Source organism: Pleurodeles waltl, chromosome 3_1 (assembly GCF_031143425.1).
Source record: "Pleurodeles waltl isolate 20211129_DDA chromosome 3_1, aPleWal1.hap1.20221129, whole genome shotgun sequence".
Classification (NCBI taxonomy): Eukaryota; Metazoa; Chordata; class Amphibia; order Caudata; family Salamandridae; genus Pleurodeles; species Pleurodeles waltl.
This window is the reverse complement of record NC_090440.1, coordinates 474,390,604-474,417,333: the sequence shown is the minus strand read 5'-3', so window position 1 is coordinate 474,417,333 and position 26,730 is coordinate 474,390,604.

The following is a 26,730-nucleotide window of genomic DNA, read 5'->3' as shown; positions in this document are numbered from 1 at the left end:
GATAGTACTGCTATGTGATGTTTGGTCTGATTATTGCCTTGTGTACAATACAGTATATTTTCATAAAATCTGGTGTTGTGTTTCCTTTGTGGTGGGGATATTGCATCACGTGTGTTGTGTGTGTTGTGCAAACGCTTTACACATTGCCTCTGGGTTAAGCCTGACTTCTCGTGCCAAACTACCAAGGAGATGAGCAGGGGTTATCTTGGACGTGTAACTCCCTTGCCCTGACTAGAGTGGGTAAGTTCTGCCTGGCTGAGGTGCATACCCTAGTCAATGAGAAACCCCATTTCTAACATTGGTTGTCAGCGGTGAGGATAGGACTTGCGCTTGCACAATACCATTGTGACTCATTATTTCACTACAACGATTACGTTTAGACCATCACATGTTTGGCTTCTCTTAACTTTCTCTCTTTGGTCATTTTTCCTGTTTTCAGTTCTCACGCTTGGGTATTGTGGTTTTCACATTTGAGTTATTTGTACCTTTTCAAGATGGGGCTTACCTTTGATTTAGAGGACCTGCTGTTTTACACGCAGGAGGAATTAGAGGGGTTCTGTAGAGAGAGAGGGCTGCCTGTAGAAGGGGACCTCAGGAGTTCTCTGAATTTCTTTGAAAGGTTTGTGACATATACCCAGGGAGGGAGTGTGCTTAGGGGGTACCCAGAGGATCCTGAGTGTAGCGAGGGTTCCCAATGGGAGGGCTCCCAGACCTCATCCCTACAGAGTGGTAGAGAGACTGATGAGGAGGGTGAGAATGACCCAATGGGGACGCCAGTTGACAGGGAAGGCCCCAGTGATAGAGAGTCCCTTGCTGGGTCCAGTGTAAGAAGCAGGGCTACCTCTCATTCCTTGACGCCTGATGAGCTAAGAGATAGGCGAGAAGAGAGGGACCTGAAGTTGCAGTTAGCGCGCCTAGCTGTTGAGGAGAGAAGGGCTGAGGTAGAGAAGGCCTTAGTACAGGAGAGGATGGCAGAGGTAGATATTTCGACCTGAATGCTGCACCTCTCCCAGCCCAAGGGTGGTGAAACAGTGTTCTGCACCAGCTCAGAAGAGTCTGGTGGTGCCATTTCAGTACTCTTAGCAGGTCACCTCCTGGGTCTTCCTGCCTTTGACAACATAGTGATTACCTACTGCTTCCTTACACCCCAGACTGGCTGCAACCCTGCGCGATAAATGCAAAATGAACAGGGTTTAATCCATTGTTTTTTCGCTAACCATGCCACCCCAGTTTGGGGTGGCGTGGCTTGCAACCCTGACCAGCATAATCACAGTAGTACACCTCTCCTGCTTCCAAGGGTGGTAAAATAGAACTCTTCACCAGGAGGTGCTAGTGCTTCTATCCCCAGACTTGCTGGCAAGCTACCCCCCGGATGCTTCTTTCGGTCCCCCCTTCCTTGGGCAATGCCTCATGGGTCTCTGTTGCGGTGCTGCCCATTCAGGTCAGAAGGGGGCTCTGAACACTTAGAACATGCCACCGCTCCTGCTGATGGCCTCCAATCCTTCAGACATGAGCTGTCCCCCATATTGAGCTGGGCCCAGAGAGCCTGTCATATGCTTCCACTTCCCTGGACATCCTCTAAGACCTAGCAGAATCCTGGCCTAAGGTGGCAGCTCGTTTTCCCAACCATACTTTGTCCCTTTACTGTGGGACTGCTACTGAGAGTGAAATGCACCATTCCAATCTCCTAGACACTAACTGGCACTTCAAAATGCACATAAGTGGGGATAATGTATAATACCCTGCCTATCACATGACTTAGTGGTACGGATGTATAGCAAAAATGCATTCTGCAAACTAACCTTCACAAAAGCCACCAGGCCTAAAGAGCTTGCAGACCTTAGCACACACACAATGGCCTCTAGCATGACACTTAGCTCGATCATGGTGGAGCTCCAACTTATTCAGTGCATGATCTCAATGGTAGAACATTCTACAACTGAACAAATTAGGGAACTCAAGACACTCAAATGTGAAATTTCACATCTCTGGCATATACTTGATTTGATGGATAAACACCTAGACGACTTGGACCTCAAAGTGGCAGACCCAATGACATAGAGCATGGAACACCCTAAAGAAGCTTGTGGACATGAAGAAAGAAGCCACAAAAACAATATCTGGATCTTTTGGGTGCCAGAGATGGAGGAAAATCGGAATGCCTAGTCTTGACTTCATATGCTTCTTCTGTAGTGAGCACTCCAGATGGTATCACACAGTACCTCTACCTGAATCACTGATTGACCAATCGAAGCCCAGCAGCTGTCCTAGCACACAAGGGAGGGTGGGTGGAAAATGAGTGACACACACACGCACGACACACTCCCGACACACACACTATACACACAACCAACTTCACACGAAAAACAATTTGTCCCTGAAAAACGGCAGAATAATGCAAGGACAACAGGAATGGACTAAAGTAATCAGATCAAAATCAAAATTAATAATTGTATTTGTCAATTAAACAGATATGTACACATGTACACAAAGGGACACTGCCCAGTCCAATGTTCAAAGCCCCCACATGGCCACAGGGCACAGTCTAAGCCCCAACTCAAATCCTGACCACATCCGGATAGTACACTGCAGGGGCATCAGTTTGCAAAAAGGCAGGCATCTCAGGGGGAGGGAGGGCACCACAGCTGGATGTGGGAAAAAGCCCACTTGTTCTAGAAGGTGGCTCCATGCCTATTTCTCTGTCCTGGAGAGTGCAAGGCCACAGTCCCTCAGGTGGGTGACTACCCCACTGGTTCTGGAGGGGGCTCCAATGTCCATTTCTTTGTCCTGGAGAGTGCAGGGCCATAGTCTCTGGAGTGGGTGACTTTCTCACTGGTTCTGGAGGGGGCTCCATTCCCATTTCTCTGTCCTGGGGTGTGCAAGTCCACAGTCTCTCAGGTGGGTGACTACCCCACTGGTTCTGGAGGGCGCAACTCGCACAGCAGCCCCTGGAGTGTGGCTACATGGCGTCCACTGGCGGTGACGGCTGCAGTGTGGTGGTGGATGGAGGAGCCTCCTGGGCTGCCTCTGCACTTCCTGATGGCTGCAGTGTGGTGGTGGATGGAGGAGGCTCCTAGGCAGCCTCTGCACTTTCTGATGGCTCCAATTCATCAGCTGGCAGTGGGGCCACGTGACAGCTGGTGGTGGTGGAGGTGTCACCTTGACAACCTCCGCTTGAGTAGAGGGCTTCGTCTCCTCCAGTACATGGGGTGTGGATCCCTTACCCTTCCTGGCAGGGTTAGATGGGCTTTTCCCCTCCTGCCTGGTGGTGCAAGCTCCGTCCCCTTCTTTCCTGTTGGTGCAGGCTCCTTCCCCTTCTTTCCTGGTGGTGCAGGCTCCTTCCCCTTCTTGCCTGGTGGTGCTGGCTCCTTCCCTTTTTTCGATGGAGGTGTGGTATCCGTACCACCACGAGTGGCTGAGGTGCTGGGCTGTGTCCTTGTTCATATAGGCAGGACGGGGGTAGGGGTAGGGAAGAGGTCAGTTTGGGAAAGGAAAAGCTTTTTAGGGACGTTGGGGCGGGAGGAGGGAGGAATAATGGAAGTGGAGGTTGAGGGAGTGGTTATAGGAGATGTATGTCTGCTGGACTTGCGCAAAGGTGCATGGGCTGCATGCTGATGTGAGGTGGATGGCTTTTGGGTGTGTGAGTGCTTGCGTTTGTGTCCTTTAGGAGGTGGGACAGACAGGGTGGTAGAGCACACAGGGGAGGCGTGCATGTCTGTTGTGGAGGTGTCTGCCAGTGAAGCGTGTGTTCTGCTTGGTGTGGTGATGCTGGCAGTGGATGTTGATGTAGTGCATGCAGGTGTGAGTGTGGACGTGACTGGGAGGGAGGAGGCGGAGGAGGAGGAGGAGGGGCAGACAGTGGAGGCAGTGGATGTTGTCATGTCTGCAACTGTATGGTGTTTGCATGAGTGCTTGTGGGATGAAGTGTGGTGCTTGTGTTCGCATGTGACACTCTTGGGTGTTGTCTTGGGTGCATGCTCGTTTGTATGTGTGTCTGGGATGGGTTGGGGTTGAGGAGAATGGGTCTGGGAAGTGAAAGTTGGAGGGGGTACGGTAGAAACAGGGACAATGGCTGCCATCAGAGAGGAGGCCAGAGCCTGAATCGATCTCTGTTGGGCTGCCAATCCACTGTGAATGCCCTCCAGGAATGCATTGCATTGCTTCATCGGGGATGCCAGCCCCTGGATGGCATTCCCAATGGTTGACTGCCATACAGAGATGGATCTCAGGAGGTCAAAAGCCTCCTCACTCAGGGCTGCAGGGCTCAATGGGGCAGGGCCTGAGATGCCTGGGGCGAAGGAAATGCCCATCCTCATGGGTGAGCAGACACGGGAAACTCGCTGAGGGGCTGCTGGGAGGGCGGTGCTGGTAGGGGGGAGTTGCGGCTGTACCTGCAGCTGGGGTGGTCACAGAGGTGTCTGCTGCCACCAGGGAGCTCCCATTGGAGGAGGTATCTGAGTCAGTGTTGTCTCCTCCAGTCTCCACAGTGGTGCTCCCCTCACCCTCCATCCCACTGGTTCCCTCAGCGTCAGTGGATTCTGCCTCCTGGGTCATGTGGGATGCAGCTCCTTCTATCGCTGGTGCCCCTGCCCCTCTGCCAGATGATGCTAATGCACACAAAGACAGGATGACAAAACAAGAAAGGGGAGAGAGAGAGACAAAGTGAAACACTGAGTCAATTACTCCACCAACACCACAGTTGGCATACACAGCACCATCACACACAGGGAACAGGCTTAAGCACTGTTCATTGCACTACCAGGGATATGGCTAGTCACTGAGGCAAGATGAGAACCACACCCCGCCAACTGCAGCACTCTTGGGACCCACGATGCCTTCTCTGAAATGGACTGCTAACAAGGTAGGTCACCTGTATTTGTCACACACCGATTACCCTTCAGATGACCCACACTGCAATGTCTGGCCTGGCATTAGGGGCATCCACTAACACACATCCACCACCTGGATACCACCCCACCAGCCAAAATATGTATTGAAACCCACTGTACTCACTCTATTGTGGCTGCTGTGATGCCCTCAAGCGCCCATCCAGCTCAGGGTAGGCCACCGCCAGTTTACGGGCCATCAGGGGGGTCAGGGTCGATGGGCACCCCTTCCATGTTGGGAGGCCATCCCCAGCGGGCCTCTGCGGTCTTCCATGCTCAGCGTCTCATGTCCTCCCACAGTTTCCGTCAGTGGGTGCTCCGCCTGCCATAAACCCCCAGGGTCCACACTTCCATGGCGATGGCACGCCATAAGCCCTTCTTTTGATGGGTGCTGACCTGCAGAGGCAATACAGACAGGAGAACACCTTAAAACAAACAGTCCAGCCTGTCGCACAAATGGCCCACCATACCCGTTTCCATCGCCATTGGCACACACATAGGCCAGCGCACAACATGTACACCGCCAACAGTCAATCCCTCCACCCACCCTTACACCATGCTTTCACACACATCTCCATGCATCCTTGCCACATGCATTGTGGCCAAAGTGTACTCACCTGTTGTTCTGGAGGCCCATACATCTGTCTGTACTAGGGTAGGACCCCATCCACCAGTCGCTCAACTCCTCCGAAATGAAGGCAGGGGCCCTTTTCTCGGTCACACGAGCCATGGTAGGTTCCAGACACAGGTCACAGCAGCACAAGCAGGGTAGGTCTTCTCCTGAGGAAGGTCAGGAAACAAGTGAGGATTGAGATAACAAATGGTGGTCACTTCTGCGGCGGTATTCACTGTCACCGCCGGCGTACATCCCTATTGGCCACTGTACTCCATAGAGCCTCTTATTATCCAATGAGGAATTGCACAGTGGTGCAAGATTGGCTTCCACCACAATGCCCAATGTCAGCGGGGTTAGCTCACTTCCACCTGTCCCTACATAAAGGACAGGCGGTCGCTATTTCGGAGTGGAAACAGGCATATCAACAATTGCTGTGTCACAGACTAGATTGGCACATACTTCACCATTAACACTGTCCCAATACAAAAGTGCACCATGTGGACTGCTATTGTGGTTTTGTTGTTCAAATTGTGACAGCCTATTCACTCTTGTGTCCCTTTGATACCTACCACTGCTGATGAATAGGAGGTGGAGACATACCCCCGTGTACAGACCTCTGGTGGACTTAGCTACACTGGAGGACAGGCACAATTTACTCACCTATAGCCTGGACAGGGCCACAATCACAGAGCGCTGTGCCCACTTGGAGCCAAACCTGGTCTCACCTCACAGGGTGAAGGTGTGAGATTGCAGTAAGGTAAGGGGGTGATAAGTATTAAATGTTGACTTACCAGTGTCCAGTGTTCTGGCTACTCCACCACACCCCTCAGGATGCAGTATTGCCAGTACTTGCTCCTCCCATGCTGTGAGCAGTGGGGGACGAGGTGGGAATCCACCACCAGTCCTCTGTATGGCGAGCTGGTGCCTTGCTGCTATGGAACGTACCTTCCCCTGTAGGTCGTTCCACCTCTTCCTGATGTCATCCTTATTTCTTGGGTGCTGCCCCTTGGTGTTCACCCTGTACACGATTCTCCACCATAGCTCCATCTTCCTTGCAATGGATACCTGCTGTGCCTGTGCTCCCAACAGCTGTGGCTCTACCCTGACAATTTCCTCCACCATGACCCTTAACTTCTCCTCAATGAAACGGGGTTGCATTTCTGGTGCCATGGGTGTTGTGTGGTGTGTGTTGGTGAAAGTGTGTTTAGTAATGTGATGAGATGTGTAATGTGGGGAGCGTGAGGGATGTATGGGTGTAAGTGGTGTGTGTCTAGTTGTCTAAGTGGTCTTGGTGTCAGTCTGGTGGCTATGATTTGTAATCATAAAGTGTAATGTGGGTGTGTGTTTTATAGTGGTTTGGGTGTGTGGATGTGGTGTGTGTATGGGTGTCAGGTGTGTGTTTTTGGTATTGGCCAATGTGGTGTTGTTTTGTATGTGGGTGTCCATTCTGAGTGCGGTGGTATGTACTGCCATTGGTTTACCACCGTTGAATGTGTGCCGTGGTGATTTGTGGGTCATAATGTGGTTGTTGTTGTTTTGTTGACGTAACGGTATGGGTTTTCGGACCGCCAGTTTATCACTGACATTTGTATTTGCGGATTTGTGTTAGTGGCTGTGTTCTGTCGGATTGGTGTGTGTGTCATAATATGGTGAACAGATATTCGCCACCACGGGTGTAAGTGGAGGTGTCACAGAGGTGCATCTGCATACTGAATAGTCTTCCTGGGCTGAGAGAAGGGAGAGGTGGGGCACACCTGCATTGGAAAGAGTGTGCCCTGGCCTCACACAATAGGGTCATTAACCCCCCACTGATGTTTGGAGCCTGTGCTGAAAGGAGAGCGGGGGCACTCCCAGAACCAGTTGTAACTGGCTGGAACCTCCTCTCCCTACCATTGTAAAACACTGTAAGAACTGACTATAAGTACAGGGGAATTTTCCCCAAAATTTGGAGACTCTTGGAATCATCTTGGAACTGGACACCAAAGGCTGAAAGGACTCACCAGGAACCACCATGGACTGCTGCTGCTGTGCTGACCTGTTACCTGCCTGTTCGCTGTGAAGGACTTGCCACTTGCTGCCTTTCCCTTGTGCTGACCTGTACCTGGGCTCTCCACCTGAGGACCTTGTCTTAAGATTCTGCTTCCCAGGGGCAGGGTGCTGTGGCCCCTGACCCCTGCATCCATTTCTTCACGAGGGGTGATTCTCCGTGGTTGCGGCTGCCATAGCGCTGTTGCAGCGCGCTTAAGGAGCCTTGGGAGCTCGTAGGCTCCTTGCTGCATTGTGCCCCTTTAAATAAGATCACCGCAGCGGCCTGGGAAGCTGGAAGAACACTTGTGCACCGCATCGGGTGCAGGCGAGTGTCTGCTCGGGCCCCAGGAGGGGTCCGATCTTCTTGTGGCTTCACGGCAGGACCAGGGGAAGGCGTGGGGAGTGCCCCCTTCCCCCTGGCCTCTGCGTTAGGAGCAGGACGCTCCTTTTCTGCTGTTAGGTAAAACGGGCATTATTGTGGGCCCGCCCTTGGTGGAAGGACCAGTGGAGGCCCGGGGGGGCCCCCAGAGATCGTGGGTTCCGGGATGGGCCTGTCATTAAACCAGAGGGAGTGCGTGGTGCCCCCCCCTGCCCTAAGTTGTTTTTGCTGGCTTTGGCCCCCCTCGTGAGGGCCGGTTGAGGCCCTGGGGGGCCCCCAGTAATCACGGTCCCCGGAGGGGCCTGTCTATAAAAGATAGGAGGTGCATGTCGCCTTCCTCTGACCCCAGAGTATAAGGGAGGCCCCCGTTTTGCGCATATGAGCGCCGGGGGCCCCATTGTTCACCTTCTATACACTGGAGGTGCCTTCATCCAACCAGGTACTGTTTAAAGGACCAATATACAGTAGTTGCAATCCAAAGTTCTTTCTACAGACTTTTGTTTGATTCATATATTACCTACCTGCGTTTGATGTTTTTACATATGTGTATGCAAATGTTCCTTTTATGGACATGCTTGCTAATATGTTTTTCTAACTTGCCATATGTTTTCTAATGTTCCTACTATGGGCATTTTATGATATTCTTATGACAAGTGCTGTGATGTAATAACGTGTTTTCCTGACTACTGCTTATATTGCAGAATACTGAGTAACCTGTGTGTTATGTGTGACTACTGCTAGGTTGCAGAGTAACTAATGTGTAACGTTCTGACAACTGCTAAGGTAGCAGGATAGTACTGCTATGTGATGTTTGGTCTGATTATTGCCTTGTGTACAATACAGTATATTTTCATAAAATCTGGTGTTGTGTTTCCTTTGTGGTGGGGATATTGCATCACGTGTGTTGTGTGTGTTGTGCAAACGCTTTACACATTGCCTCTGGGTTAAGCCTGACTTCTCGTGCCAAACTACCAAGGAGATGAGCAGGGGTTATCTTGGACGTGTAACTCCCTTGCCCTGACTAGAGTGGGTAAGTTCTGCCTGGCTGAGGTGCATACCCTAGTCAATCAGAAACCCCATTTCTAACATTGGTTGTCAGCGGTGAGGATAGGACTTGCGCTTGCACAATACCATTGTGACTCATTATTTCACTACAAGGATTACGTTTAGACCATCACATGTTTGGCTTCTCTTAACTTTCTCTCTTTGGTCATTTTTCCTGTTTTCAGTTCTCACGCTTGGGTATTGTGGTTTTCACATTTGAGTTATTTGTACCTTTTCAAGATGGGGCTTACCTTTGATTTAGAGGACCTGCTGTTTTACACGCAGGAGGAATTAGAGGGGTTCTGTAGAGAGAGAGGGCTGCCTGTAGAAGGGGACCTCAGGAGTTCTCTGAATTTCTTTGAAAGGTTTGTGACATATACCCAGGGAGGGAGTGTGCTTAGGGGGTACCCAGAGGATCCTGAGTGTAGCGAGGGTTCCCAATGGGAGGGCTCCCAGACCTCATCCCTAGAGAGTGGTAGAGAGACTGATCAGGAGGGTGAGAATGACCCAATGGGGACGCCAGTTGACAGGGAAGGCCCCAGTGATAGAGAGTCCCTTGCTGGGTCCAGTGTAAGAAGCAGGGCTACCTCTCATTCCTTGACGCCTGATGAGCTAAGAGATAGGCGAGAAGAGAGGGACCTGAAGTTGCAGTTAGCGCGCCTAGCTGTTGAGGAGAGAAGGGCTGAGGTAGAGAAGGCCTTAGTACAGGAGAGGATGGCAGAGGTAGATATTTCGACCTGAATGCTGCACCTCTCCCAGCCCAAGGGTGGTGAAACAGTGTTCTGCACCAGCTCAGAAGAGTCTGGTGGTGCCATTTCAGTACTCTTAGCAGGTCACCTCCTGGGTCTTCCTGCCTTTGACAACATAGTGATTACCTACTGCTTCCTTACACCCCAGACTGGCTGCAACCCTGCGCGATAAATGCAAAATGAACAGGGTTTAATCCATTGTTTTTTCGCTAACCATGCCACCCCAGTTTGGGGTGGCGTGGCTTGCAACCCTGACCAGCATAATCACAGTAGTACACCTCTCCTGCTTCCAAGGGTGGTAAAATAGAACTCTTCACCAGGAGGTGCTAGTGCTTCTATCCCCAGACTTGCTGGCAAGCTACCCCCCGGATGCTTCTTTCGGTCCCCCCTTCCTTGGGCAATGCCTCATGGGTCTCTGTTGCGGTGCTGCCCATTCAGGTCAGAAGGGGGCTCTGAACACTTAGAACATGCCACCGCTCCTGCTGATGGCCTCCAATCCTTCAGACATGAGCTGTCCCCCATATTGAGCTGGGCCCAGAGAGCCTGTCATATGCTTCCACTTCCCTGGACATCCTCTAAGACCTAGCAGAATCCTGGCCTAAGGTGGCAGCTCGTTTTCCCAACCATACTTTGTCCCTTTACTGTGGGACTGCTACTGAGAGTGAAATGCACCATTCCAATCTCCTAGACACTAACTGGCACTTCAAAATGCACATAAGTGGGGATAATGTATAATACCCTGCCTATCACATGACTTAGTGGTACGGATGTATAGCAAAAATGCATTCTGCAAACTAACCTTCACAAAAGCCACCAGGCCTAAAGAGCTTGCAGACCTTAGCACACACACAATGGCCTCTAGCATGACACTTAGCTCGATCATGGTGGAGCTCCAACTTATTCAGTGCATGATCTCAATGGTAGAACATTCTACAACTGAACAAATTAGGGAACTCAAGACACTCAAATGTGAAATTTCACATCTCTGGCATATACTTGATTTGATGGATAAACACCTAGACGACTTGGACCTCAAAGTGGCAGACCCAATGACATAGAGCATGGAACACCCTAAAGAAGCTTGTGGACATGAAGAAAGAAGCCACAAAAACAATATCTGGATCTTTTGGGTGCCAGAGATGGAGGAAAATCGGAATGCCTAGTCTTGACTTCATATGCTTCTTCTGTAGTGAGCACTCCAGATGGTATCACACAGTACCTCTACCTGAATCACTGATTGACCAATCGAAGCCCAGCAGCTGTCCTAGCACACAAGGGAGGGTGGGTGGAAAATGAGTGACACACACACGCACGACACACTCCCGACACACACACTATACACACAACCAACTTCACACGAAAAACAATTTGTCCCTGAAAAACGGCAGAATAATGCAAGGACAACAGGAATGGACTAAAGTAATCAGATCAAAATCAAAATTAATAATTGTATTTGTCAATTAAACAGATATGTACACATGTACACAAAGGGACACTGCCCAGTCCAATGTTCAAAGCCCCCACATGGCCACAGGGCACAGTCTAAGCCCCAACTCAAATCCTGACCACATCCGGATAGTACACTGCAGGGGCATCAGTTTGCAAAAAGGCAGGCATCTCAGGGGGAGGGAGGGCACCACAGCTGGATGTGGGAAAAAGCCCACTTGTTCTAGAAGGTGGCTCCATGCCTATTTCTCTGTCCTGGAGAGTGCAAGGCCACAGTCCCTCAGGTGGGTGACTACCCCACTGGTTCTGGAGGGGGCTCCAATGTCCATTTCTTTGTCCTGGAGAGTGCAGGGCCATAGTCTCTGGAGTGGGTGACTTTCTCACTGGTTCTGGAGGGGGCTCCATTCCCATTTCTCTGTCCTGGGGTGTGCAAGTCCACAGTCTCTCAGGTGGGTGACTACCCCACTGGTTCTGGAGGGCGCAACTCGCACAGCAGCCCCTGGAGTGTGGCTACATGGCGTCCACTGGCGGTGACGGCTGCAGTGTGGTGGTGGATGGAGGAGCCTCCTGGGCTGCCTCTGCACTTCCTGATGGCTGCAGTGTGGTGGTGGATGGAGGAGGCTCCTGGGCAGCCTCTGCACTTTCTGATGGCTCCAATTCATCAGCTGGCAGTGGGGCCACGTGACAGCTGGTGGTGGTGGAGGTGTCACCTTGACAACCTCCGCTTGAGTAGAGGGCTTTGTCTCCTCCAGTACATGGGGTGTGGATCCCTTACCCTTCCTGGCAGGGTTAGATGGGCTTTTCCCCTCCTGCCTGGTGGTGCAAGCTCCGTCCCCTTCTTTCCTGTTGGTGCAGGCTCCTTCCCCTTCTTTCCTGGTGGTGCAGGCTCCTTCCCCTTCTTGCCTGGTGGTGCTGGCTCCTTCCCTTTTTTCGATGGAGGTGTGGTATCCGTACCACCACGAGTGGCTGAGGTGCTGGGCTGTGTCCTTGTTCATATAGGCAGGACGGGGGTAGGGGTAGGGAAGAGGTCAGTTTGGGAAAGGAAAAGCTTTTTAGGGACGTTGGGGCGGGAGGAGGGAGGAATAATGGAAGTGGAGGTTGAGGGAGTGGTTATAGGAGATGTATGTCTGCTGGACTTGCGCAAAGGTGCATGGGCTGCATGCTGATGTGAGGTGGATGGCTTTTGGGTGTGTGAGTGCTTGCGTTTGTGTCCTTTAGGAGGTGGGACAGACAGGGTGGTAGAGCACACAGGGGAGGCGTGCATGTCTGTTGTGGAGGTGTCTGCCAGTGAAGCGTGTGTTCTGCTTGGTGTGGTGATGCTGGCAGTGGATGTTGATGTAGTGCATGCAGGTGTGAGTGTGGACGTGACTGGGAGGGAGGAGGCGGAGGAGGAGGAGGAGGGGCAGACAGTGGAGGCAGTGGATGTTGTCATGTCTGCAACTGTATGGTGTTTGCATGAGTGCTTGTGGGATGAAGTGTGGTGCTTGTGTTCGCATGTGACACTCTTGGGTGTTGTCTTGGGTGCATGCTCGTTTGTATGTGTGTCTGGGATGGGTTGGGGTTGAGGAGAATGGGTCTGGGAAGTGAAAGTTGGAGGGGGTACGGTAGAAACAGGGACAATGGCTGCCATCAGAGAGGAGGCCAGAGCCTGAATCGATCTCTGTTGGGCTGCCAATCCACTGTGAATGCCCTCCAGGAATGCATTGCATTGCTTCATCGGGGATGCCAGCCCCTGGATGGCATTCCCAATGGTTGACTGCCATACAGAGATGGATCTCAGGAGGTCAAAAGCCTCCTCACTCAGGGCTGCAGGGCTCAATGGGGCAGGGCCTGAGATGCCTGGGGCGAAGGAAATGCCCATCCTCATGGGTGAGCAGACACGGGAAACTCGCTGAGGGGCTGCTGGGAGGGCGGTGCTGGTAGGGGGGAGTTGCGGCTGTACCTGCAGCTGGGGTGGTCACAGAGGTGTCTGCTGCCACCAGGGAGCTCCCATTGGAGGAGGTATCTGAGTCAGTGTTGTCTCCTCCAGTCTCCACAGTGGTGCTCCCCTCACCCTCCATCCCACTGGTTCCCTCAGCGTCAGTGGATTCTGCCTCCTGGGTCATGTGGGATGCAGCTCCTTCTATCGCTGGTGCCCCTGCCCCTCTGCCAGATGATGCTAATGCACACAAAGACAGGATGACAAAACAAGAAAGGGGAGAGAGAGAGACAAAGTGAAACACTGAGTCAATTACTCCACCAACACCACAGTTGGCATACACAGCACCATCACACACAGGGAACAGGCTTAAGCACTGTTCATTGCACTACCAGGGATATGGCTAGTCACTGAGGCAAGATGAGAACCACACCCCGCCAACTGCAGCACTCTTGGGACCCACGATGCCTTCTCTGAAATGGACTGCTAACAAGGTAGGTCACCTGTATTTGTCACACACCGATTACCCTTCAGATGACCCACACTGCAATGTCTGGCCTGGCATTAGGGGCATCCACTAACACACATCCACCACCTGGATACCACCCCACCAGCCAAAATATGTATTGAAACCCACTGTACTCACTCTATTGTGGCTGCTGTGATGCCCTCAAGCGCCCATCCAGCTCAGGGTAGGCCACCGCCAGTTTACGGGCCATCAGGGGGGTCAGGGTCGATGGGCACCCCTTCCATGTTGGGAGGCCATCCCCAGCGGGCCTCTGCGGTCTTCCATGCTCAGCGTCTCATGTCCTCCCACAGTTTCCGTCAGTGGGTGCTCCGCCTGCCATAAACCCCCAGGGTCCACACTTCCATGGCGATGGCACGCCATAAGCCCTTCTTTTGATGGGTGCTGACCTGCAGAGGCAATACAGACAGGAGAACACCTTAAAACAAACAGTCCAGCCTGTCGCACAAATGGCCCACCATACCCGTTTCCATCGCCATTGGCACACACATAGGCCAGCGCACAACATGTACACCGCCAACAGTCAATCCCTCCACCCACCCTTACACCATGCTTTCACACACATCTCCATGCATCCTTGCCACATGCATCGTGGCCAAAGTGTACTCACCTGTTGGTCTGGAGGCCCATACATCTGTCTGTACTAGGGTAGGACCCCATCCACCAGTCGCTCAACTCCTCCGAAATGAAGGCAGGGGCCCTTTTCTCGGTCACACGAGCCATGGTAGGTTCCAGACACAGGTCACAGCAGCACAAGCAGGGTAGGTCTTCTCCTGAGGAAGGTCAGGAAACAAGTGAGGATTGAGATAACAAATGGTGGTCACTTCTGCGGCGGTATTCACTGTCACCGCCGGCGTACATCCCTATTGGCCACTGTACTCCATAGAGCCTCTTATTATCCAATGAGGAATTGCACAGTGGTGCAAGATTGGCTTCCACCACAATGCCCAATGTCAGCGGGGTTAGCTCACTTCCACCTGTCCCTACATAAAGGACAGGCGGTCGCTATTTCGGAGTGGAAACAGGCATATCAACAATTGCTGTGTCACAGACTAGATTGGCACATACTTCACCATTAACACTGTCCCAATACAAAAGTGCACCATGTGGACTGCTATTGTGGTTTTGTTGTTCAAATTGTGACAGCCTATTCACTCTTGTGTCCCTTTGATACCTACCACTGCTGATGAATAGGAGGTGGAGACATACCCCCGTGTACAGACCTCTGGTGGACTTAGCTACACTGGAGGACAGGCACAATTTACTCACCTATAGCCTGGACAGGGCCACAATCACAGAGCGCTGTGCCCACTTGGAGCCAACCTGGTCTCACCTCACAGGGTGAAGGTGTGAGATTGCAGTAAGGTAAGGGGGTGATAAGTATTAAATGTTGACTTACCAGTGTCCAGTGTTCTGGCTACTCCACCACACCCCTCAGGATGCAGTATTGCCAGTACTTGCTCCTCCCATGCTGTGAGCAGTGGGGGACGAGGTGGGAATCCACCACAGTCCTCTGTATGGCGAGCTGGTGCCTTGCTGCTATGGAACGTACCTTCCCCTGTAGGTCGTTCCACCTCTTCCTGATGTCATCCTTATTTCTTGGGTGCTGCCCCTTGGTGTTCACCCTGTACACGATTCTCCACCATAGCTCCATCTTCCTTGCAATGGATACCTGCTGTGCCTGTGCTCCCAACAGCTGTGGCTCTACCCTGACAATTTCCTCCACCATGACCCTTAACTTCTCCTCAATGAAACGGGGTTGCATTTCTGGTGCCATGGGTGTTGTGTGGTGTGTGTTGGTGAAAGTGTGTTTAGTAATGTGATGAGATGTGTAATGTGGGGAGCGTGAGGGATGTATGGGTGTAAGTGGTGTGTGTCTAGTTGTCTAAGTGGTCTTGGTGTCAGTCTGGTGGCTATGATTTGTAATCATAAAGTGTAATGTGGGTGTGTGTTTTATAGTGGTTTGGGTGTGTGGATGTGGTGTGTGTATGGGTGTCAGGTGTGTGTTTTTGGTATTGGCCAATGTGGTGTTGTTTTGTATGTGGGTGTCCATTCTGAGTGCGGTGGTATGTACTGCCATTGGTTTACCACCGTTGAATGTGTGCCGTGGTGATTTGTGGGTCATAATGTGGTTGTTGTTGTTTTGTTGACGTAACGGTATGGGTTTTCGGACCGCCAGTTTATCACTGACATTTGTATTTGCGGATTTGTGTTAGTGGCTGTGTTCTGTCGGATTGGTGTGTGTGTCATAATATGGTGAACAGATATTCGCCACCACGGGTGTAAGTTGGCGGCCGTCAGGCCATCATTGGCGGTAGGCAGCATTTACTGCCAATGTCATAATTAGGGCCTTAGGCGGTCATTCTGACCGCGGCGGTCGCCACCCGCCATGCGGTCACCGCCGAATGGCCGCTCCGCGGTCAGGAGACCGCGGATGTCATTCTGGCTTTCCCGCTGGGCCGGCGGGCGACCGCCAAAAGGCCGCCCGCCGGCCCAGCGGGAAAGCCCCTGCAACATAGAAGCCGGCTCCGAATGGAGCCGGCGGTGTTGCAGGGGTGCGACGGGTGCAGTAGCACCCGTCGCGACTTTCACTGTCTGCAAAGCAGACAGTGAAGGCAGAAAGCAGACAGTGAAAATCTTCATGGGGCCCTGTTAGGGGGCCCCTGCACTGCCCATGCCAGAGGCATGGGCAGTGCAGGGGCCCCACGACACCCGTTCCCGCCATCCTGGTTCTGGCGGTGTAAACCGCCAGAAACAGGCTGGCAGGAAGGGGGTCGGAATCCCCATGGTGGCGCTGCAAGCAGCGCCGCCATGGAGGATTCCCTGGACCAGGGGAAAACCGGCGGGAAACCACTGGTTCCCCTTTTCTGACCGCAGCTTTACCGCCGCGGCCAGAATGGCCCTGGAAGCACCGCCAGCCTGTTGGCGGTGCTTCCGTTGCCCTCCACCCTGGCGGTCATAGACCGCCAGGGTTGGAATGAGGGCCTTAGTCTTGCACAATATTATTCTAACAATATATTGCACATGTTGTTTGTTTTTAGTTAGTTTTTCTTGACATGTAATGTATACCTTCTGTTTAAGGCTGAGAACACAGTATAAGATATTCTATTGCTTGTGTTACCTGTTAGGAGAGAGCTTCTAATATCTAGAAATATAATTGCTTCAGAGTTGTGACTCTAACACAGCGTGGCTTTGATTAGACAAATGATGCACTATCCCAGAAAGGTCAGAGGGGCACTCCAACTGCCTCAGGTATGGGGGCTAAGGCTATCCTCTTAGATCAGGTGTAGACAGAAGGTACATTCACTATGGACTCAGTGTAGGATTAGCGATCGGTAGGTGTTGGACTTTTTTTTTGCTTATGCAGGGTCATCCCTAATCTTTTTGCCTCCTGCCTCCAATTTTGTCTGACCTGTTGTTGTTGGCTTTTGAACTCTGAGCACTTTACCACTGCTAAACAGTGCTAAAGTGCATATGCTCTCTGTGTAAATTGTATTGTTGATTGGTTTATCCATGATTGGCATAGGAGGCTTCTCTTTTCATAGGGTAGACAGGAACACAGGGAGAGGAGGAAGCCTGGCTATTATCAGCAGGTCTGAGCTTACCTGCATTTGGAATAGCGCTAGCCACACGCCAGAGGTTTGTGAAACTATGGCCTTTAAACTCTTCTTTGGCAAATCCCTGGTATCTGAAGGCTTGCTAATTTACCGGCCCCCCGGCCCCATCTCTAAGTTCCTCTCGATATGGACCTCTCTATTGGAACCCCTGATCATGGCCCCTAAAGCAATTATTTTAGGAGACTTTAACATTCACTTTGATGATACGAGTGATTCGCAGGTCATGGAATTTCTCAATCTCATTGTGGCTCTGGACTGGGTCCTAAAGGATGGGTCGGCCACTCATAGAGCTGGCCATACCCTTGATGGGATATTTACCCACCCCGAGGAAGAACTTAGGTGGTCATTCCAAGTCTGGCGGGCGGCAGTAGCCGCCCGCCAGACGGGAACCGCCATTTGGCCGCTACGCGGCCAAAACACCGCTGCCGGCATTCCAACCTTCCCGCTGGGCCGGAGGGCGCTAACCATGTTAGCGCCCACCGGCCCAGCGGGAAGGAGGCCTGCAACACAGAAGCCGGCTCTGAATGGGCCGGCGGTGTTGCGGCCGTGCGACGGGTGCAGTTGCACCCGTCGCACTTTTCACTGTCTGCTAGGCAGACAGTGAAAAGCCAGCCGGGCCCCTGTTCGGGGGCCCCTGCACTGCCCATGCCAGTGGCATGGGCGGTGCAGGGGCCCCCAGGGGCCCCAAGACACCCGTTACCGCCAGCCTCTTCCTGGCGGTGACAACAGGCTGGCGGTAAGGGGGTCAGAATCCCCATGGCAGCGCTGCTTGCAGCGCTGCCATGGCGGATTCGCCCAGCTGGGGCAAAAACAGCCTGTTGGCGGTGCTTCCGACATCCGCGACCCTGGCGGTCATAGACCACCAGGGTCAGAATGACCCCCTTAATCTTTTAACGACCCCGTTAGAGTGGACGGACCACGCGCTCCTGACATTTAAATTTCTGGTTAGGCAGCATCCTCGACACCCATTCCCCCGAAAAAACTATTAAGACCCTGGAGAAATATTAAAGCAGAACCGTTGGAAATAGCATTAATACAAAACTGGAACGATCTGAAGGCGTCCACTCTGTCACCGCTTGCCAGGTACAATCAGGGCATTGCGACGGCAATGGACTCACTAGCATCGGCAAGGGTCTCTGTCCCTCGCATCAGGAAAAAACCCAACCAACCATGGTTCTCTCAAGACCTCAAAATCTTACAGAGAAAATACCGGCAGAAGGAGCGCTGCTGGAAATTGAACCCCCGGGATGGTGAGAGAGCGGAGTTAAAACTAGCCCTAAACACTTATAAAGAAGCCTGTCTGGTAGCCAAATCAGACTATTTCACACTTAAAATCAGGGAGGCAGCCAACTCTTCTAGAGAGCTATTTAGAACCATCAATGTTCTCACTACTCCCTTAGGCACTTCTAAAATAGAAAACTCCCAAGGCTTTTGCAACAAAATAGCCAAATCTACTCTAGTTTCATTTCGGACAAGGAACTGGTGAACTCTCCTCCCTGGACAGTTATGCCACTGCTCCCTGTGGCTCCTAATGGAACGCCAGATAAGCCATTTTTACTCTCTAGGTTTAAAATACCATCTCAAGAGGTCATTTGCAAGCTGCTTCTGGAATGCAAATCGGGTTCCCCTTTGGATCCCTGCCCCCGCCATCCTTCAATTAGTACCAGAGCTAGTGGCATCCATTCTGGCCCCTATTGTTCAGGAGGTCCTCATAACCGGTTTGTATCCCAAGGCATGGAAAGAAACCACCATTATTCCCTTAAAAAAGAAGGAAACAGGCAAACCTGATGATCTGACTAATCTACGCACAATAGCCCTGCTTCTCTATGCGGCTAAAATTCTGGAAAAATATATTAATAAAGAATTGGTTGACTTCCTGTCAGCCTCAGAGGGCCTAGACAGCTCACAACACAGTTTTTGGAAATCCCATAGCACTGAATCAGCTCTCATTGCATCATCCGATACCATAAGCAGATTGGTGGATGAGGGGCAGGGGGTATTCCTGGTTCTATTGGACCTGTCGGCAGCATTTGACACCATTGCCCCTCACATTCTGCTAGACCGTTTACCTCAGGTAGGCATTAGAGATCAAGCTCTCAAGCTGATTGAGTCCTTTCTATCAGATAGGTGGGCCACAGTCACAGTGGTGATTTTAGATCCCCGGCCTACCTCTTGCCGTGTGGGGTCCCTCAGGGCTCTTCTCTCAGCCCTACGCTATTCAATGTGTACGTGGCACCGCTGGCAGAGCTAATCCGCTCTTTCGGCTTTATCCCAACTTCCTATGCAGACGACACTCAGATTATCATCCCGATTAACAAAGATATGGAGGAAGTGGCCATCCGCTTCAACGCCTGCATGATAGCAGTGAACAACTGGATGAAGGCCAATTGGCTAAAACTTAATAGCGAAAAAACTGAGATTCTGTGTTTTGGGATCAAGAGGGAACACTGGTCTTCCATCTGGTGGCCTAAAGAGTTTGGCACTCTTCCTGTGCCAGGTTCTACCTCGAGGAATTTAGGATTATTGTTTGACGATCAATTGTCGTGCAAACCCCAGGTCAATCAGATAATCAAGACCTGTATGTGGACTCTGAAGAAACTAAAAAAAGTATTTCCTTTTATTCCACAATCTTGCAGAACTACTGCTACTCTGGCTCTAGTCATTTCCAGATTGGATTACGGGAATGCGCTTCTGCTCATCCTGGATAAAGAATCGCTGAATAAACTACAGCTGATGCAGAACACTGCTGCTAGGCTTCTATTGAAGCTGCCCCGCAGGGCCTCTGCTAAAAGGTGCCTCAGAAATCTACACTGGCTTCTGGTAGCCCAGCGGATCTCTTTTAAGGCTCTTTGCATTACTCACAAGGCAGTCCATGGGATTGGGCCTAAGGCATTAACCACCAAGCTGCAATGGTATAGACCTAATAGGCTGTTGCGATCTGCCTCCGCCTATCGAATCCAAACTTCCCGCACCAAAAAGGCGAAGTGGGGAGATAGAGCGTTCACCATCGCAGCTGCTAAAATCTGGAACTCACTCCCACTGGAATTAAGGCAAGAACACAATTATCTAACATTTAGGAGACTGGCTAAGACCTGGCTATTTCTGCAATAAGATTTGGAGTCTCCTTGTTAGTAGACACTTCCTCACCCAGTTAGCGCTTCGATGCCCTTGGGGCCGGAATGAGCTTTATAAATACTCAATACATACATACATACATATTTGATTTACTAGTAAGTCCCTAGTAAAGTGCACTTGAGGTGCCAGGGCCTGTAAATCAAATGCTACTAGTGGGCCTGCACCACTGGTTGTGCCACCCACATAAGAAGCTCTGTAATCATGTCTCAGACCTGCCATTGCAGTGTCTGTGTGTGCAGTTTTAACTGTAAATTCAACTTGGCAAGTGTAGCCACTTGCCAGGCCTAAACCTTCCCTTTTCTTCCATGCCAGACACCCCTAAGGTAGGCCCTAGGTAGTCCCAAGGGCAGGGTGCAGTGTACGGTTAAGGTAGGGCACATAGTAATGTGTTTTATGTGTCCTGACAGTGAAATATTGCTAAATTTGTTTTTCACTTTTGCAAGGCCTGTCCCTCTCATAGGTTAACATGGGAGCTACCTTTAAATCTGACTGAAGTGTTGATTCCCTTTGGGAGCGGATGGACATGTGGAGTTTGGGGTCTCGGAGCTCACAATTTAAAAATACATCTTTTAGTAAAGTTGATTTTAATATTGTGTGTTTGAAAATGCCACTTTTAGAAAGTGAGCATTTTCTTGCTTATACCATTTCTGTGACTCTGCCTCTTTGTGGATTCCCTGTCTGGGTCAGTTTGACAGTTGGGCTGGTTGCACCTCACACTAGACAGTGACACAAAGGGAGCTGGGGTGTATGCTGCATTCCTGATGAGCCATCTGTGCTAGGAAGGTGGGGAGGAGTGGTCACTTACACCTGAAAGGGCTGTGGATGTCCTCACACAATGGAGTCTCTGACCCCCTGGTGAGTGTCTGGGGCCTGGCCTGGGCAAGGAACGATTTCACATTCAAAAGAGACTTTACTTTGAAATAGGCTACTTCAAAGGAGAAATTGGGTATAAGAATGACGCCCAAAACCACAGACTTCAGAACACTTCTGGAAACAAGAGGAACCTCTGCCTGGAGAAGAGCTGAAGAGCTGAGGAGAAGTGCTGCCCTGCCTGTGACTGTGCTTTGTGGAGCTATCCTGCAGTTGCTGCTTCTGCCAGAGTAAGAGGGCAAAGGCTGGAATTTGTGCGCCTTCCATCTTGTGAAGAAATTTCCAAGGGCTTGATTTAGAGCTTGCCTCGTGTTGCTTGAAGTCTCAGGTACAGCAAAGACTTCTCTCTGCCAGCACCTGGGGTCTCTGGAGAGACTCCTGCTCTGACAAGTGGTGCCCTATCCAGTCCCTGGGCCCTTAAAAGGAAAGCTGGTGGAAATCCAAGGAAATCGACTTCGGACGACTTCGGACCGACGCCGCTGCTGAATCCGGTGACGCCGCCTGCAACCGACTTGGTGATCTTTGCTGGAACGCGACAACCTTTGCAGGCCCGATGCCACTGCAGCCCCGCTGAAGTCCGCGACTCCATGGAAGTCGCCATACCACGTTGTGACTGACGCCGCTCGAAGTGCGCGGATTCAAAGTTTTGCACAGACACCACGATCCCCGACTTCGCGCATCGACTTGTTTTTACTCTTCACTATAGGTACTGTACTTGGGGGTCTACGCAACTCCGTGCCCGGCGCCGCTGGTGTCGGCTTGTTGGGAACGACTCCGTCACGATGCCGTGTTAACACCTCATCGAAGCATTTTGTGTTTCTAAGCGCTATTTTTGAGTTTAATCTTTAAAAATTCATAACTTGACTTGTGTATGTCGGATTTTTGTCATTTTGGTCTTGTTTTGTTTAGATAAATATTTCCTATTCGTCTAAACTGGTGTTGTGTCATTTTGTAGTGTTTTCATTAAGTTACTGTGTGTGTTGGTACTAATACTTTACACCTAGCACTCTGAAGTTCAGCCTACTGCTCTGTCAAGCTACCAAGGGGGGTAAGCAGGGGTTTGCTGAGGGTGATTCTCTTTTACCCTGACTAGAGTGAGGGTCCTTGCTTGAACAGGGGGTAACCTGACTGTCAACCAAAAACCCCATTTCGAATAGTAGGAATCTATAAAAATCATTTGCCATGGTTGAACTGTTTATTCTTTTCAACATGTTCATAATGCTGGTAGCTTTGCTTTGTTTCATCTGCCTAATTTTTGCAGCTCATTCTCTCTATGCAGGATTATAATTGTTTTAAAAAATGTATTGAAAACTTATCTCATATCTCTCTTGTGTTTTGCCTTGGCATGCATGAGTAACACAACTTGTGTTCCGGTTCAAAGAGGACCTGGCTTGGCAGTTTGGTATAGACTGTCCCCATTGGAGCAGGGACAAGAATGATTTGCATACTGCTAGGCTCAAGCTCAGGTGACATGGTGTGCAAAATAACAATGGACTGGGATGTGTCCCGAATAATTAACAGTCACCAAGTTTAATTCAAGCAATTCATCCATCACTTTTTTGTATACTTCAGTATGCCCATACATGGGTCTTGTGCACACTGTCACTGGAACCAAGCTGTACCTGGCAGATGAGCCCATAATCTGCACTGCTTGTGTACCTGTTCAGGAAAGACCAGACTCAGCATTCTTGGCTGGACTGTTCCAATTGGAGAGGCTCAAAGCTGATTTGCATACAGCTAGGTCCAAACTGAGGTGAAGTGGTGTGCAAAATAGCGATGGTCTGTAATGTGACCCAAGTACTTACCAGAGTTGAGATAATTTTAAGCATCCCATCCAACACTGTTTTGTATACTTTAATATCATTCATCAGACATACTTTTACATCATTCATCAGACATCATCATAATCATCATTCGGGCTTTTTTTCGGCAACAAGTACCATAAAAGCAATACAAATACACACATAAAACCAAGTTCACAAGAGCATGAATAAAAAATATGATAAATAATAAAAGTAAAAGTAGGATCAGCAAGATAAAAAGAATTTCACATTATCAATGTCCAGGGTGTAAGGGTGTAGGAAAGTACCATCTTGCCTGGCATGTTACCCCCATTTTTCACTGTATATATGTTGTTTTAGTTGTATGTGTCACTGGGACCCTGCGAGCCAGGGCCCCCGTGCTCATAAGTGTGCCTGAATGTGTTACCTGTGTTACGCGTGTCTCACTGAGGCTCTGCTAATCAGAACCTCAGTGGTTATGCTCTCTCATTTCTTTCAAATTGTCACTAACAGGCTAGTGACTAATTTTACCAAATTTACATTGGCATACTGGAACACCCTTATAATTCCCTAGTATATGGTACTGAGGTACCCAGGGTATTGGGGTTCCAGGAGATCCCTATGGGCTGCAGCATTTCTTTTGCCACCCATAGGGAGCTCTGACAATTCTTACACAGGCCTGCCACTGCAGCCTGAGTGAAATAACGTCCACGTTATTTCACAGCCATTTTTCACTGCACTTAAGTAACTTATAAGTCACCTATATGTCTAACCTTTACCTGGTAAAGGTTGGGCGCTAAGTTACTTAGTGTGTGGGCACCCTGGCACTAGCCAAGGTGCCCCCACATTGTTCAGGGCCAATTCTCCGGACTTTGTGAGTGCGGGGACACCATTACACGCGTGCACTACATATAGGTCACTACCTATATGTAGCTTCACAATGGTAACTCCGAATATGGCCATGTAACATGTCTATGATCATGGAATTGCCCCCTCTATACCATCCTGGCATAGTTGACACAATCCCATGATCCCACGGGTCTCTAGCACAGACCCTGGCACTGCCAAACTGCCTTTCCCGGGGTTTCAATGCAGCTGCTGCTGCTGCCAACCCCTCAGACAGGTTTCTGCCCTCCTGGGGTCCAGCCAGGCTTGGCCCAGGAAGGAGAACAAAGGACTTCCTCAGAGAGAGGGTGTTACACCCTCTCCCTTTGGAAAATGGTGTTAGGGCTGGGGAGGAGTAGCCTCCCCCAGCCTCTGGAAATGCTTTCATGGGCACAAATGGTGCCCATTTCTGCATAAGCCAGTCTACACCGGTTCAGGGACCCCTCAGCCCTGCTGTGGTGTGAAACTGGACAAAGGAAAGGGGAGTGACCACTCCCCTGACCTGCACCTCCCCTGGGAGGTGCCCAGAGCTCTTCCAGTGTGCTCCAGACCTCTGCCATCTTGGAAACAGAGGTGCTGCTGGCACACTGGACTGCTCTGAGTGGCCAGTGCCAGCAGGTGACGTCAGAGACTCCTTCTGATAGGCTCCTTCAGGTGTTGCTAGCCTATCCTCTCTCCTAAGTAGCCAAACCCTCTTTTCTGGCTATTTAGGGTCTCTGTCTTTGGGGATTCCTTAGATAACGAATGCAAGAGCTCATCCGAGTTCCTCTGCATCTGTCTCTTCACCTTCTGCCAAGGAATCGACTGCTGACCGCGCTGGAAGCCTGCAAAACTGCAACAAAGTAGCAAAGACGACTACTGCAACTCTGTAACGCTGATCCTGCCGCCTTCTCGACTGCTTTCCTGGTGGTGCATGCTGTGGGGGTAGTCTGCCTCCTCTCTACACTAGAAGCTCCGAAGAAATCTCCAGTGGGTCGACGGAATCATCCCCCTGCAACCACAGGCACTAAAGAACTGCATCACCAGTACACTGGGTCTCCTCTCAGCACGGCGAGCGAGGTCCCTTGAATCAAACAACTCTGTCCAAGTGACTCCCACAGTCCAGTAACTCTTCAGTCCAAGTATGGTGGAGGTAAGTCCTTGACTCCCCACGCCAGACTGCATTACTGGGAACTGCGACTTTTTCAGCTACTCCGGCCTCCGTGCACTTCCGGTGGAAATCCTTTGTGCACAGTCCAGCCTGGGTCCACGGCACTCTAACCTGCATTGCACAACCTCCTAAGTTGTCCTCCGGCGGCGTGGGACTCCTTTGTGCAACTTCGGGTGAGCACTGTTTCACTCCACTTCGTAGTGCCTGTTCTTGCATTTCTGCGGGTGCTGCCTGCTTCTGAGAGGGCTCCTTATCTTGCTCGACGCCTCCTCTGTCCCCAGACGCATTTGGCAACATTCTGGTCCCTCCTGGGCCACAGCAGCATCCAAGAACCCTAACAGTACGATTTGCAGCTAGCAAGGCTTGTTGGCGGTCTTTCTTCAGGAAAACACTTCTGCACGACTCTCCATGATGTGAGGGATCCGTCCTCCAAAGGGGAAGTTCCTAGCCTTTGTTGTTCCTGCAGAATCTTCAGCTTCTACTGTCTAGTAGCAGCTTCTTTGCACCCACAGCTGGCATTTCCTGGGCATCTGCCCATCTCTGACTTGCTTGTGACTTTTGGACTTGGTCCCCTTGTTCCACAGGTATCCTCATTTGGAAATCCATCGTTGTTGCATTTCTGATTTGTGTCTTTCCTGCAGAATTCCCCTATCACGACTTCTATGTCCTTTGGGGAACTTTAGTGCACTTTGCACTCACTTTTCAGGGTCTTGAGGTGGGCTATTTTTCTAACCCTAACTGTTTTCTTACAGTCCCAGCGACCCTCTACAAGGTCACATAGGTTTGGGGTTCATTCGTGGTTCACATTCCACTTTTGGAGTATATGGTTTGTGTTGCCCCTATCCCTATGTGTCCCCATTGCATCCTATTGTAACTATACATTGTTTGCACTGTTTTCTAATACTATTACTGCATATTTTGGTATTGTGTACATATATCTTGTGTATATTTGCTATCCTCATACTGAGGGTACTCACTGAGATACTTTTGGCATATTGTCATAAAAATAAAGTACCTTTATTTTTAGTATATCTGTGTATTGTGTTTTCTTATGATATTGTGCATATGACACTACTGGTAGTATAGGAGCTTCACTCGTCTCCTAGTTCAGCCTAAGCTGCTCTGCTAAGCTACCATTATCTATCAGCCTAAGCTGCTAGACACCCTATACACTAATAAGGGATAACTGGGCCTGGTGCAAGGTGTAAGTACCCCTTGGTACTCACTACAAGCCAGTCCAGCCTCCTACATTGGTTGTGCAGTGGTGGGATAAGTGTTCTGTAACTACTTACCACTTTTGTCATTGTACTTTTCATAAGACAAAAATATACAAAACAAGTTCAGTGTATGTACACCTAACCAAAACGTTTTGCATTTCTTTTCTCACTTCTTTTCTAAAGTGCTGAAAAGTACCTCTAACTTTCTAAAAAGTTCTTTAAAAGTTTAAAAAGTTTTTTTTCTGTCTTTCTAAAAGTTCTGAAAAACGTTTTTCCTTTTTCTATCACTTAAACACTTTCTAAAAATGTCTGGCACAGGCCAAACTGTTGATCTGTCCAAACTTGCTTATGATCACCTTAGCTGGAAAGAAGCAAGGAGTCTCTGCATAGAAAGAGGTTTAAGTGCAAGGAAGAATCCTTCTAGAGAACTGTTAGTGAATATGCTTGTTGAACAGGATAAGGCCACAGCTGGCACTCCTGTTG